The sequence below is a fragment of the Schistocerca cancellata genome, chromosome 5 (assembly GCF_023864275.1).
Source record: "Schistocerca cancellata isolate TAMUIC-IGC-003103 chromosome 5, iqSchCanc2.1, whole genome shotgun sequence".
NCBI lineage: Eukaryota > Metazoa > Arthropoda > Insecta > Orthoptera > Acrididae > Schistocerca > Schistocerca cancellata.
In genome coordinates this window covers 512,592,590-512,608,447 of record NC_064630.1, presented here as the reverse complement: position 1 = coordinate 512,608,447, position 15,858 = coordinate 512,592,590, and positions in this window count along the sequence as shown.

The window sequence follows — 15,858 nt, the reverse complement described above, 5'->3', positions numbered from 1 at the left end:
CCAGGTCGACGGGCACGTGCACCTTCCGCCGACCACTGGCGACAACATCGATGTACTGTGGAGACCTCACGCCCCACGTGTTGAGCAATTCGGCGGTACGTCCACCTGGCCTCCCGCATGCCCACTATACGCCCTCGCTCAAAGTCCGTCAACTGCACATACGGTTCACGTCCACGCTGTCGCGGCATGCTACCAGTGTTAAAGACTGCGATGGAGCTCCGTATGCCACGGCAAACTGGCTGACACTGACGGCGGCGGTGCACAAATGCTGCGCAGCCACCGCGACGGCCAACACCGCGGTTCCTGGTGTGTCCGCTGTGCCGTGCGTGTGATCATTGCTTGTACAGCCCTCTCGCAGTGTCCGGAGCAAGTATGGTGGGTTTGACACACCGGTGTCAATGTGTTCTTTTTTCCATTTCCAGGAGTGTATGATGAGAAAGAATCAAATGCATCTTAGACCTACCAAGTGTACAGATATTAGGTGCATCATAAATATCTTGCAAAAATATAAAGTTCATGGGGAATATAGGGTAATTGCAAAACTCTTGAAGTATGCCAATGGGAAGGCGATCTTGGAAATGACAGAATAAGTAAAATTTGGGAAGAGGAGAAGCTTCCAGTTGGGTGGTTTCGGCACTGATACATCTTATACACAAAAAAATGACGTAAGTCAGAACATGGGAACTACAGAGGAATATTGTTAATACGTACCTGTGACTTACAAGACATTGTCAAAAGCATTGTTGAACATAGTGGAAAAGCAACTAAATCCACAAACTGGTAAACAAAAAGGAGGCTACAGAAAGAACAGATCTACGCATAATAAGCCCTGAATATGATACATGTAATGGCGTATCAAAAACGTGGATCAGTACTTTCGTTCTCACATTTGTAGGACTTCAAGAAAGCATATGAATCCGCAGATAAACCAACCTCGTCCAAATTTCGGAGATGAATCTGAATGGAAAATTCAATGAACTGAAAAAACAGATCTTACGCATCACGACATACAAGATCAAGTTAAGAAGAAAGCTTACAGAGCCCTTAGAGATCAAAATCGTAGCCTGACAGAGAGACGGGATCTCGTATTGCTCATTAAGTGTGTCCTTTACAAAATTATTAGGGAACGACGACGAGAAATGAAACGAGTGGACGGTATACGATAGGGATGCAAAACGGGTTGATTTTTAGGAATTCGTAGATAATATTGTGGTATTGACGGAATCGTTAGAAAAAGAAGCGGGATACGGAAATACTAAGGAATGAAGAGATGCACTTGAAGTTCTCTGACGCTATAGATACTGCGATAGTGGATAACTCAGCAACTGACGCTGCGAAGGAAAACATAGTTTCGAGGAAGGTAACTGCGTAGAAGCCATGGGTAACAAAAGAAATATTTCAGTTCATCGACGAGAGGAAGATGCACAAAAATGTTCAGGGCAATACAGGAATACAGAAATAATGTCACTTCGGAATGAAATAAACAGGACGTCCTAGGAAGCTAATTCGAAATGTTTGCAAGAAAAATGGGATAAATCAAAAAATAAATGATTGTCAGAAAGACTGACTTAGGATATAGGAAACTCAAAACCAACCTCTGGTGAAATTAGAAGCAAGGGCTGTTAACATTAAGAGTGCAATGGGAATTCCACTGTTAAACGCAGAGAAGTGAGCGGATTGGTAGAAAGAGTTCATTGAAGACCTCCAAGAGGATGTGGACTTGTCTGATGACGTGATAAAAGAAGAAACAAGAGTCGATATGGAACAGATAGGGGATCCAAGATTAGAATCATAATTTAAAGGATCATTGGAAGACTTTAGATCAAATAAAGCAGAAAAATAATTGGTGGGAGAAGCAACAAAATAACTATTCACATGAGTGTGTAAAATGTATGAGACTGACGAAATGCCATCAGACTGACTTTCGGAGAAATATCACCCACGCAATTCCGAAGATTGCAAGAGCCGATAAGTGCGAGACTTACCACACAACCAGCTTAACAGCTCTTTCATCCATATTGCTGACAAGAATAATATACAGAAGAATGGAAAATATAATTGAGGAACTGTTAGATAATGATTCGTTTGGCTTTAGGAAAGCTAAGGGCGCTACAGAGCAGTTCCGACGTTGCAGTTAACAATGGAAGAAGGACTGAACAAAAATCCAGACACGTTCATAACATTCATCGATCTAGAAAAAGCGTCCGACAATGTAAAATATTGAAATATGTACGAAGTTCTGAAAAAAATGGAAGTAGACCGCTGGGAAAGACCGGTGATACACTGGTACAAGGAAAAACAGGAACAATCAGAGCGGAAGACCAAGAACGAAGCGCTCGGATGAAAAAGGATGTAAGACAGGGATGCAGTCGTTCGCCTCTAATCTTCTATCTGTATATCGAAGAAACGATGGCGGAAATAAAAGAAAGGTTGGATGGAACTGAAATTCAAAATGAAGGAATATCAATAATAAGATTCGCTGATGAGATTACTATCCTCAGTAAAAGTAAAAAAGAATTACAGAATGTATTGTTGGAATGAACAGTCCAATGAGTACAGAATACAAAAAAGGTGAACGTAATGAGAAGTAATAAAAATGAGGACAGATTTATGGTCACGAAGTAGATGAAGTTAAGAATTCTGCTACCTAGGTAGCAAAATAACCGATGACGGGTGGAGCAAGAAAGACATAAAAACCTGACAAGAACTAGCGAAAAGGGAGTTCCTGGTCAAGGGGAGTCTTCTAGTATCAAACGTAGGTCTTAATTTGAGGATGAAATTTCAGAGAATGTACGTTTGGAGCACAGAATTGTATGGTAATGAGACATGGACCGTAAGAAAACTAGAACAGAGCATAACTGAAGCATTTGAGACGTGGTGCTACAGAAGAACGTAGATAATTAGGGGCACTGATGAAGTAAGGAATGAGGAACTTCTCCACATAATTTGTGAGGAACGAAATGTGTGGAAAACACTGAGAGGAGAAAAAGACAGGAGGGTAGGACATGTGTTAAGACGTCAGGGAATAGCTCCCATGGTAGCAGAAGGAACTGAAGAGGGTGAAAACAGTAAAGGAAGACAGAGATTGTAATACATACAGCGAATAATTGAATGTGTAGGCTGCAATTGCAACTCTGAGAAGAAGAGGTTGGCACAGGAGAGGAATTCGCATCAAATCAATCAGAGAACTGATGACTCAAGAAAAGTAGTTCCCTGTTCACAGATGTAATAATTACCGTTCTCAGATAATAATAATAATGATCTTGGGTAACGGTAGTCTCTAGTTAGCCATAAAACCGGAGGTGGAGAATACAAACCGAGTATATAATGTGACACATGAACACTTTAAGTGGAGAGTGAAGTGCGTGTTGAATTTTAAGACTTGAATACATTTTCGTTGACACGGGACTCTTCAGTTCACACTTTCCCAGGAGTTCCTTCTACAAATGGATGTTAATGCATATCAAATGTTAAAATAATTAGACGCTCGCATAACGTAATGGAGATTTAAATGCACCCAACTGCTGCCTCAAATGAGCGTCAGAGAACTCGCACGCAGTTCTTCAAACCATACCAAATACGCCTTTTATGGCAGTTGTGTAATTTGGTGACTTGCTGCAGATTTTTCTATGTATCGATTTGTAATGCCTCGGCTGCAGGAGGTCAATTATCAACAACTAACGGCTGAGTGGGGATATTTCCCTTCAGAGTTATTCGAAAGTTTGTAAAAGTTTGGCAGTTCCTTTTCGCTCGTTCGGGAGACGAGTTAAATATCTTAACAGCCATTTGCATTCTGCTTGCTTAAGCAGTATATAATTCTGAAAGAATGTGACAGGAAAAGACGTTCTTGCTTTAAACATTTGTGAAAGTAATAATGGTCAAGTAAAATCGAACTATCAACTGAAGTTCAATTTCATTTCAAAACGAAATATCTGCAGTATGTTACTATAAGCAAACAAGGTTGAACAGAATACGCTATCTATTCGCTGGACGACGTAAACTGAAACCAAAGGAAACAGGTATCCCGTTTTTACTAATGATTGTGACTTAAATAAAGTGTACCACGACAAGTACCGCGGGCTGCCACTATTTTGTTTAAATGATGAAAAAAGATAAATACTTTCAGAGAGGCCTAACTTTCTAACAACAACTTTCGTTACTGTGCCCTTTCCTTCCAGTAGATGACCACACACATAAAATTGACTTCGGACCTTCAACCTACACAACGTAGTGTCAACTAAAGTAGTGCTGTGTGTAAGTATTATCTCACAAAACAAGTGAAGCACGAAAAAGGCATGGGCGGATGCCAGGCAACTTCATACACGTACATGCTGTCAGTGGGTATGTAAGTGATTAGAGCTGTATTTACCTGCGACAGGTAGAACGAAAACGAGAATGCATTAGGTTGTTCGTGTTTAGTGTTGTTACCAGGCCTGGTAAGTTGTTTAAGTAGTGTGTACAGCGTCAGATGTTGGGTACTGACTGTGAAGGACACTGAATGCCACGTATTCGTGAGAGACAGATTTATCAGTAATGACATATTTTAAATGGAGCATCTTTGTGTGCCTTCTTAGGGGCAACTGATCGAATTGTTCAATATCCATTCGTGAAATCTTCTCGGGTGATCAGCCGAGTAAAGGCGTCGTCTTCTCGCAACGTTTCGAAGGGTTTCGTACCCATCATCTTCGCTTGAAGATGATGGGTACGAAACCCTTCGAAACGTTGCGAGAAGACGACGCCTTTACTCGGCTGATCACCCGAGAAGATTTCACGAATGGAATACGCCGAGAAAGTCTCAAATCACATGTTCAGTATCCAAATATTTGCACCATTCGGGTACGACCGTGGCCTGATGTTTGACTGCATGGTGACTTTAGGAAGGGTATGCCATTGTCAAGGTTCCGAACGATCACGTCTGACCATGGTAAGTTGTACGAGTAGTGTGTACACGTCACAAACTTGGTAATGACTGTCAAGGACACTGAACGCCGCGTACTCGTGTGATACAGATTTATCAGCACATAAGATACTTTAATGGGGCATCATTGTGTGCCTTCTTAGGGGCAACTGATCGAATTGTTCAGTATCCAAATGTTTGCGGCATTTGAGTATGACAATGGCCCCATGTTTGACTGCATGGGGAATTTAGGGAGAGTATGCCATCGTCAAGGTTTCTTACGACCACGACAAGAGAGGACCGCCGTATTGTTCACCTAGAACGTCGCAGTTCGCTCACATCTGTGCCTGCCATCCGAGAACGAGTAATGGATTCCATGCAACATTCTGTGTCATCCCGAACCATTGGTTGAAGACTCGAAGCAGCTGGACATCGGTGTTACCGTCCCATTACCGGACATGACCATCGTCTAGAAATATGGCGGAGGTATGAAAAGAGGTCCCATTCTTTGAATGTTTTGGAGAATAACTGCGGTGTTACTCAGGGCGTCGAGAACCATCGTGTATGACGTAAGGTCATGGCAGTGGTGACTGAGGTAGCTCTGATGTCATAACGGTACGTCACAGATGTACTGCATCCTTAGGCGCCAACTCTCAGGCGACAGTTCTTGGTGCTACTTTTTCAACGGGATATTACTCGTAAATTACTCGCGTTGAGCCTCTGTCCCCGATGGTACATGAGTAGGTCCATCTCGGAAGTGGGCTCTGTCCCACTGCCAGTATCCACGATATCAAAAACCGGTTGAAAAAGCTCTGGGCCAGTATGCCTCGGAAGATATAATGGCTAAAGGCATTATGACACCCTTCCTGACCGTATCAGTGCACGCATCCAGGGCAGACAGTGCGCAACGTCATACTGATACGCGGGCTTATATTACCAAGTACTTTCTGATTATGAGTAGATTTTTGTAATCACCGAAATAACATTACACAGCTATTTACCCCCTCAACCGGTGATTTTAACTGTATTTTCACCTCCCCTTCTGTGTGCTTAACATTTTGGTTGAGTCAGTGTAAACAAAAAATGTGCAGATGGGGCTACTGTTATCAACTCTTTGCAAATCAAGTGCATGTAAAGTCGATGGTTCTGTGGTATAAAGCGAAAACACTAGAACCGCTGGCCATTAGAGGTGGCAACATGTTATGAAATCTGTAAGCGGAAACGTTGATGATAATGATGACAATGATAATGGTATATTGCTATTAAAACATCGTTATTTGTTACCCTTATTGATAATTAGTTGTTAGTTTTGAACAGGAACTGGTTATTACCCAAATTTGTTTCACGGTGCTGTCATTGACTGCCGTTAAATCACTTTAAATCTATGTTCATGAAAATGCGAGAGAGATCATAATACTGCCATATTCAAAACAGTGTTCATAAACCATGACCATTAAAAGTTTTTGAAGCTTTACTTAAGAATGACATTTCCTAAGTGTTCCAGTATAATGGCTACTTATTGAGATATACCCTGTTCATTTTCGTCTCAGGATCTTTGGCCGAAGTTTATTTAGTGCTTTTCCTGCCTTTTCACCAGCTACATTTGGCTGCGAAACGTCAGCCGAAGGTCTTGTAACGAAAACCAAAAGGCTCTACATTCAAATGGCTCTGAGCACTATGGGACTTAACTTCTGAGGTCATCAGTCTCCTAGAACTTAGAACTACTTAAACCTAACTAACCTAAGGACATCAAATACATCCATTCCCGAGGCAGGATTCGAACCTGCGACCGTAGCGGTCGCACGGTTCCAGACTATAGCGCCCAGAACCGCTCGGCCACTCCGGCCGGAGCTCTACATTCCCATGTTTTTTTGTTGTTGTTTTTTTTTATGTGGGCTTCATGGATTGGAGTGAGTGAAGTTAATAGATATATACAATCATAACTTGTGCAGCACTCTTGAGAAAATGCAGTTACAATTGAAAACCATGAAATCTGCTTAAATACAATTAATTACCTTCGAAAAAAACTAGAAAATGTAACGTTTTCTGACTACGCAGGCTCCAGTTCACAATTTGTGTATTTAAGAACACGTAACAGCTACTAACTGAAAAACTAAAAGCTTGACTGCGTTTCCACCGTTGTGAGATTGAGTTCAATACACATTCTGACTGCAATCCTGGAAGATAACTTGCGATATACAGCGATTGTCTGTGGGGCTTCAAGTCGCCTAAACACGAGAAGATTACTGTAGTAAACGTCGTTTAAGACAGCTTCACGTGGCTGTAAACTGATTACACTGCACTCACGACTCAGCTGTCGAAGATGAAAGATTACACATGTACGTTGTATAGAAAAATTGTCAGTACTTGTTCAGTCTTGTTACGGAGCGGTTTGAATTGTCACAATATCCTATTGTGGCAACATGAAGTTGATTTTTTCAAAATGAAGGATAATTAGAGAAGATGATGTCCTTAACGAAGATAGCCGATAATTCTTCTACTCACCTGTAATATCTGGTTGTTCCCTCTGCACACGTTGTTGACGCTATTTCCTTGTTCTACGGAATGCCTCCTTGTTGCAAAAGGTCCATTAGGTTCTAACGTTATAATGTCTTGACGTTTCCTTGTTTGGGTGATATTAAGCCTTCTTGAAACAGTTCCCACAACATTCAGCATTGTTTGCTTCACATAATCTTATTCTTTACACAACAGGCGTGATCTAAGAGTCTTGCCTGTACAGAGTCCAGGACTGCGTCGTAAAACGTTACATATGGAGAGTGCTCACATTTGCGGCTGTCGAACTTATGACTGTTTTAAATCATTTAAATCTTTTGCATAGCTACCTCTCACTCATAACTATTATATTAATTTGTTTCAAATGAATTATTATTTCTCTTGGTACAATCACATAGTGTGAATATAGACAACATTAAACGTACAAAGTTAATTTTTACTTGGGTGGCGTTATTTCCAGCATTCTCTTAAGAAATTTAAGAAAAATATTTGTATTTTAATTACTTCGTATTAGCCAAAGTGACAAGTTATCATTTCTTCTATTATTAATAAAATGACAGTAATGATAATGTAGTTGAAAATTCAAGGATGTGAACTCCCCATACTGTATAGAATGGATAGCTCATCCACAAATAATACCAAAACTTTAAACACATATATTGATCAAGCCCAGTAATGCGATATTTACAAGCTTATTGCGGTATATTCTTTTATTATTATTAATTCCTTTAACTCATTATTGATGCAAAAAATTGGCTCTGAGTACTATGGGACTTAACATCTGAAGTCATCAGTCCCCTAGAACTTAGATCTAATTAAACCTAACTAACCTAAGGACATCACACACATCCATGCCCGAGGCAGGATTCGAACCTGCGACCGTAGCAGTCCTGTGGTTCCGGACTGAAGCGCCTAGAACCGCTCGGCCACCGCGTCCGGCGTTATTTATGCAGAACTGCCATCTAATTTTCCAGAAGTTGTAAGTTTTTCAATCGAGTAGCTATGAAAAATTGAGAGAAACGTATTGCATGTCGATGTAAAACATAAACGACCTGCTAGTAACTTAAGCTATGCCTTTTGCGTGAAAATGAATGCAGCACTGTGTGTAATTATGTTGCAAGTGCTATGCTAGAACGGAATTAGAAAGTATGTCCGTGATCCTCCATCTCATCAGAGCAGTTTCATTTACATTACTTCCGACAAGTTACTGTTTTTGTAATGAAAGTCTCGTCCGACTTCATGGACGGTAGCCTCGAGGAAATTAAGTTCTACCTAATATTCGTCAACGTTAATTAGAATTTTGTGCGTACTTGGCACCGAGGGGCAGCTGAAGAGACATATCAATCGGAGCACTTTGACAGTTCATTACATTTTAATTAAAGGTGTTCACCGTCGTTTGTAGGAACAATAGAGGAGGTGGAGACAAAGTGACATCGAATGTAAAAATGAGAAGAGTAAAATATGAGCGCCGAATGAGACTGCAGTGTGTATCTGTGTATCCCGCCTGACGGGCCTGCTACGGACCGGTGTCACTGCCGCCGCCCTGCGTGGGTGGTGCGGCTTTATGCGCCGGTGGCCAGCGGCCGCCATCACAGCACCACTGAACGGTGCGCTGCGCTTCCTGGCGGCTCATTACGGCGGCTAATAGCGCCCGCCCCGGCACGTACTTTGTTACTCTCAGCACCAGCTTAAAATGCACTTGTGCATCCCACGTATCCCATCTGCAGCACGCCACCCACGCACCCCTTGTTAGCGCATATACTCCACTAATAAGCACAGATATGCATTTTTCTATCTGGTGCTGTTTAATTGTTAGCAAACATGATTTTGTTGAATGGTCCACTCTGACGGGATGAATGATATCTCCAAAGCTCCGCCTCTGTGGCTAACGCTCGCTACTGCGATGACCCTTCATACGATGGTAGCTGGTCAGAAATCCTGCCGGATTTTGGCGGTCAGAAGTAGGAGGCATGATAGTATACCGTGCCAGTGTATACCAATGACCTACGTTAAATACAAAGCTCTTCGTGGAATGTGTTATTGTAATACGATGACCTGCTCGCTGGATGAGGACATTAAACTGATACGACATGATTATGTGCCGATAGTATAGTTTACTTGCACCCTTTACCATCACTACATTAAGCTTAGATAACATGGAGTTACCGAGCTACAAAACTCGTTTCTTGTAATGATCATTGCGAAACTGGTTTCATAAATGGCTGCCTACTCATTGACATCACTGTACACTTCACTTTCGACAAACCACTAGTTTCGTCACTGAAACGTAAATTTTAGCAACTATGTTGGTAGAGGTGGAGTTCAGGTTTTTCTTCTTGAAGTAACTATATCTGTGACTGGATACAGAGGCAATTTCAGCTCCGGTGTCGAGAAAACGAATTTTTGGTAGATTACTCCAAAAGCTAGTCAGAACAATCCACTGATAGTAACCGAATTAAGTGTGCTGTAAAGAAAGAAGATTCACTAACGCATGAAGCATTACCGTGGGAATTGAAACATATAACGTTGCTTTTTGGCATGTGGAGATTTTTTTATTCGTTGTCCCTATAGTATTCACGTCTCAATCCAGAGTCCACAAATATCAAATTATTGTCCAGATATCCGTAACGTTGCCTATCTGGGAAGTTTCTTATCTCTGACTTTCGTGGTCCAAGCTTTCCGCTTCGTACATATTACATTTTCTACTTTCACCGTTACCTCTAGATTGTTTTATTTCCATAACAAACACAGGTAGCAGTCACTTCTGTAAAATATCTGGGAGTATGCGTACGGAACGATTTGAAGTGGAATGATCATATAAAATTAATTGTTGGTAAGGCGGGTGCCAGGATGAGATTCATTGGGAGAGTCATTAGACAATGTAGTCCATCAACAAAGGAGGTGGCTTACAAAACACTCGTTCGGCCTATACTTTATTGCTCATCAGTGTGGCATCCGTACCAGGTCGGGTTGACAGATGAGACAGAGAAGATCCAAAGAAGAGTGGCGCGTTTCGTCACAGGGTTATTTAGTAAGCGTGATAGCATTACGGAGATGTTTAGCAAACTCAGGTGGCAGACTCTGCAAGAGAGGCGCTCTGCATCGCGGTGTAGCTTGCTGTCCAGGTTTCGAGAGGGTGCATTTCTGGATGAGGTCCCGAATATATTGCTTCCCCCTACTTATACCTCCCGAGGAGATCACGAATGTAAAATTAGAGAGATTCGAGCGCGAACGGGGGCTTTCCGGCAGTCGTTCCTCCCGCGAACCATACGCGACTGGAACAGGAAAGGGAGGTAATGACAGTGGCACGTAAAGTGCCCTCCGCCACACACCGTTGGGTGGATTGCGGAGTATAAATGTAAACGTAGATGTAGATTTGCATAAATGTGCTATTAGTGTAGTCAGTCTCTTCAGGATGGCTTTATATTGACTTAAGAGAACCGATAGAAATTTACGTATGCAGACAAGTATCTCAATTATTAATTATTATTTCTTAAGTAATGCATTTTTGTGCCTGCTCTTGTAGCCACGCGAGTTAGAACGTACTTCCTGGATTCACTGGCCGCAGATCGAATCCACCCGTCGGATTAACGATGGGGGCCGGTGTGACGGCCAACCTAGATGTGGTTTTTAGGCGGATCCCCACGTGCGACCTCAGTTACACCATTTAGAAAACGTTCTCACAATTTCATATGTTATAACACTAGACGCAGACTGATGTGGTACACAAAATTCCGTCTCAGGGTAGAGGTGGAGATAGGTGGGGGTGAATGGGTGGTGACAGGATGCTGGTCACACTCGACTACTGATATCACTAAATTCAGAAAAACTTTCTTAAGCCGTCAAGACAGGATAAGTCTACGAAACAGAAGTCACATTAATGTTTCCATTAATAGCACTGACGTCAATCCTTCGATGTTCAGATCACGAGGAATTATCTCAAGTGCAGCACTGCGTCATAGTATGTTCTTGTTATGCACATACATACATACTCCTACATCCATATATTAATTCTTGTACCATAGATTATGAATACGACATTTCGTAATGATATGGAATGTCTCACTTTAACATAAGTTTTCTTTACACAAAATACTTTATTATAATAATAATAATTATTATTATTATTACTATTTTACAGTTACCTCTTCATATCTAAAGATTAATCTATTCAGTAGAAGTAGTTGTCATTCAGAAATTCCTTTAATTTGCTTTTAAATCTTAGTTAGCTATCTGTCAGACTTTTAGTGCTATTTGGCAAATGACCGAAGATTTTTGTGGCAGCGTAATTCACCCCTTTCTGTGCCAAAGTGTGATTTAATCCATAATAGTGAAGATCATCCTATCTTCTAGTATTTTACCTATGCACTTCGCTGTTACTTTTGAATTGGGGTGGTTTATTAATGACAAATATCGTAAGTGAATATATGTATTGCGAAGGCACTGTGAACATCCCGAGTTCCTTAGATAAATGTCTGCAAGATTATCTTAGTTGGGCTTCAGCTGTTATTGTGATTACAGGCTTTTGTGCAATGAATACTTTCTCTCTTAATAACGAAATCCCCCAAAATATGATGCCATATGAAGGCAGTGAATGAAAATAGGCATAGTAGGCTAATTTACTGATATGTTTATCACCAAAATTTGCAACAGTGCCCTGTCAGCAAGTTGAGATTACAGACCAATATCCTTAACATCGCTTTATTGCCGGATTCTCGAACATATTCTCAGTTCGAATATAATGAATTTCCTTGAGACAGAGAAGTTTCTGTCCATGCATCAGCATGCATCAGCACGGCTTTAGAAAGCATCGCTCCTGCGAAACGCAACTCGCCCTTTTTTCATATGACATCTTGCGAACCAGGGATGGAGGGTATCAGACGGATGCCATGTTCCTTGACTTCCGAAAAATGTTTGACTCTGTGCCCCACTGCAGACTCATAACTAAGGTACGAGCATATGGGATTGGTTCCCAAATATGTGAGTGGCTCGAAGACTTCTTAAGTAATAGAACCCAGTACGTTGTCCTCCACGGTGAGTGTTTTTCGGAGGTGAGGGTACCATCTGGAGTGCCCCAGGGAAGTGTGGTAGGTCCGCTGTTGTTTTCGATCTACATAAATGATCTTTTTGATAGGGTGGATAGCAATGTGCGGCTGTTTGCTGATGATGCTGTGGTGTACGGGAACCTGTCTTCAAAAATGGCTCTGAGTACTATGGGACTTAACATCTGTGGTCATCAGTCCCCTATAACTTAGAACTACTTAAACCTAACTAACCTAAGGACAACACACACATCCATGCCCGAGGCAGGATTCGAACCTGCGACGGTAGCAGTCGCGCGGTTCCGGACTGAGCGCCAAGAACCGCTAGACCACCGCGGCCGGCGAACCTGTCTTCGCTGAGTGACCGTAGGAGGATACAAGATGACTTGGACAGGATTTGTGATTCGTGTAAAGAATGGCAGCTAACTCTAAATATAGATAAATGTAAATTAATGCATATGAATACGAAAAAGAATCCCGTAATGTCTGAATACTCCATTAATAGCGTATTGCTTGACACAGTCACGTCGATTAAATATTGAGGCGTAACATTGCAGAGGGATATGAAGTGGGACAAGCATGTAATGGCAGTTGTGGGGGAGGCGGATAGTCGTCTTAGGTTAATTGGTAGAATTTTGGGAAGATATGGTTTATCTGGAAAGGAGACCGCTTATAAAACACTAATACGACCTATTCTTGAGTACTGCTCGAGCGTTTGGGATCCCTATCAGATCGGATTGAGGGAGGACATAGAAGCAACTCAGAGGCGGGCTGCTATATTTGTTACTGGTAGGTTTGATCATCACGCGAGTGTTACGGAAATGCTTCAGGAACTCGGGTCGGAGTCTCTGGAGGAAAGGAGGCGTCCTTTTCGTCAATCGCTACTGAGGAAATTTAGAGAACCAGCATTTGACGCTGACTGCAGTACAATTTTACTGCCGCCAACTTATATTTCGCGGAAAGACCACAAAGATAAGATAAGAGAGATTAGGGCTCGTTCAGAGGCATTTTTCCCTCGTTGTGTTTGGGAGTAGAACAGGGAGAGAAGATGCTAGTTGTGGTACGAGATACACTTCGCCGCTCAACGTATGGTGAATTGCCGAGTATGTATGTAGATGTACGTAGGGATGCAATGCCTCATGTGATTTTGAAAAAAAAAGTAGAAAGTAGTCTGCTGGCAAGTGGGATGTAATGCGTTATGTTGTTTCCACGTATTTGTAAAGTGATGCTCTGTTGGCAAGTGGGACGCATTGCATTGTATGGCTTTGATCACTGATAGAACAGGGCCCTGTCAGCAAGAGGGATGCAATGTGGTTTTCATGTAAAAGCAGGTGGTATTAAATACCTGTTGTTGTTTTCACATATTCATAGAGACGCGCCCTGTTGGCAACCAGAATGAGTTGCTTTATGTAGATTTGGTCTGCCGCTAGAACAACGTCCTAACGTCCTGTCACCAAGCTGGATTCAATGCCTCATGTGGTTTTGATAGAATAATGGGACAGTGGCCTGGTGGCAAGTGAGATCCAATGCCTCATGTTGTTTTGATGTAAAATAGAACAGTGGCCTTTTGGCAAGTGGAATGCATTGCCATGTGCGGTTCTGATGTAGGTGTTGAACAGTGCTCCGTTGACTAGAACTATACATAGTCTCTGGCAGTTTTCATGTTTTTGTGTATTGGCAACTGGCTGACAAGGAGGAAGCAAAACCTAGTGTATATGGTGTATTCATAAAGAGGTCTCCTAATTGCAAGTGGGATGTAGTATCGTATGTGATATTTCAACATCTTGCTGGAAATGTGCCCTACTAGTAAGCAGGGTTCATTGACTGATGTCGTTTTGATACACTCGTAGTGATGCTCTTTCAGAAAGCGGAATGCAGTACCACATACTGTATTTGTAGAGTGATGACCTGCTGGCAATATGCAACGCCACTTGCAGTTTTCATGTTTTCCTAATTTTACTCTTATTAGGAAGAAGGATGCAGTGCTTCATTTGTATTTGATGGAATCGTGGAGAGGTGCCCCTTTGACAAACGGGGTGCAATTCCATGTGTGAATTTGAAATACATGTGGAACTGGATCCTATTTCCAAACTGGATGAGATGGCACATCTAGTTTTCATGTAGTCGTGCACAGGTGCTTGGGTGCCTTTTTTGCATGCTGCATGCAAAGATTTGCATGGTTTCCCTGTAATAGAAGAACTGTTCCATGTTTGAAAGCAAGACGAATTGTCTGATGTGCTGTTGATGTACTTGTAGAATGGTTTCCTGTTAGGAAACGGATGCAATGTTTTTGATAGAAACATAAAGGTTAGCCTTGTTGGCAAGAAGGATACATTGCCTCACGTGGTTTTGTTGTACTTACAGAATGGAGCCCTGTTGGCATGTGGGATACAATACCTAATGTGGTTTTGATGTACTCGCAGGATAATGGTTTGATGGCCCAGTTACCTGATGCAGTTTTGGTGTACTAGTTTACTGTTGGTTAATGGGTTGTGTTGCCTTATGTGTTTTAGGTACTAGTACCACCATGATGCTGTGATGAGTAACGTGATATATTGTCTCATGTGATTTTTATGTAGCAAAGATTGAATCCTTGTAGTTAACAGGATTGTAATGATTCATTCAGCTTTGATGTGCTTGCAGTATTATGAGATGTTTGCATGTGGGATACACTGCCTCACGTGTTTATGATGTATGTCTAGAATGGTGCCCAAATGACAAGCTAGAATAATACGATTTGTGACAATAATCTTGTTGATACACAAAATTTTGTTTGTGTGACTGTAGGCTTTCCCGGCGTAAACTATTGATGAAGGTTTCTCGGATCTCCAGCCGGGTGGTAGCGTTGATATCTCGCGACGTTTCGGGAAGTGTCATACTACCCATCTTATGGCGAAGTGTCGAGATTCGCGGAGAGCGGGCTACTTATATGCGCGGTCACCCCCCTCCACTAGACGGCACAAGCGGCCAAAGACACTGCTAGCTAGGGCATAGCCACCTATGGTAAACTAACATACGCAAACAGCGACAAACGTCGGTAAGCCCCTGCATTTCAGCAACAATGACTGGCAAGTACCAGCTGCTATTAGAGCCGACCAACAGGCCACAGCAGGGACACCGACGAGCTCGCCCACAGACCCACAAACAATCTGCCAACATTACCTCACACTGTGCTTCCGGTATGACCTATCGGACACAAGATCGATAACAAACCTAACTGTTGCAGGTTGCTGACGCTGAACGACGACTCTGTACCAGCACCCAGCACCAGGCGCCGAGCAGCACAAACGCACAACGTCAAGGTATCGACATGCATGATACCCACTACTAACAAAGCCTATCCTTGCACAACCTATCGCAGGCAGCAGGACAACCGCTACTGCTCTTACCACCCGACCTAACTTT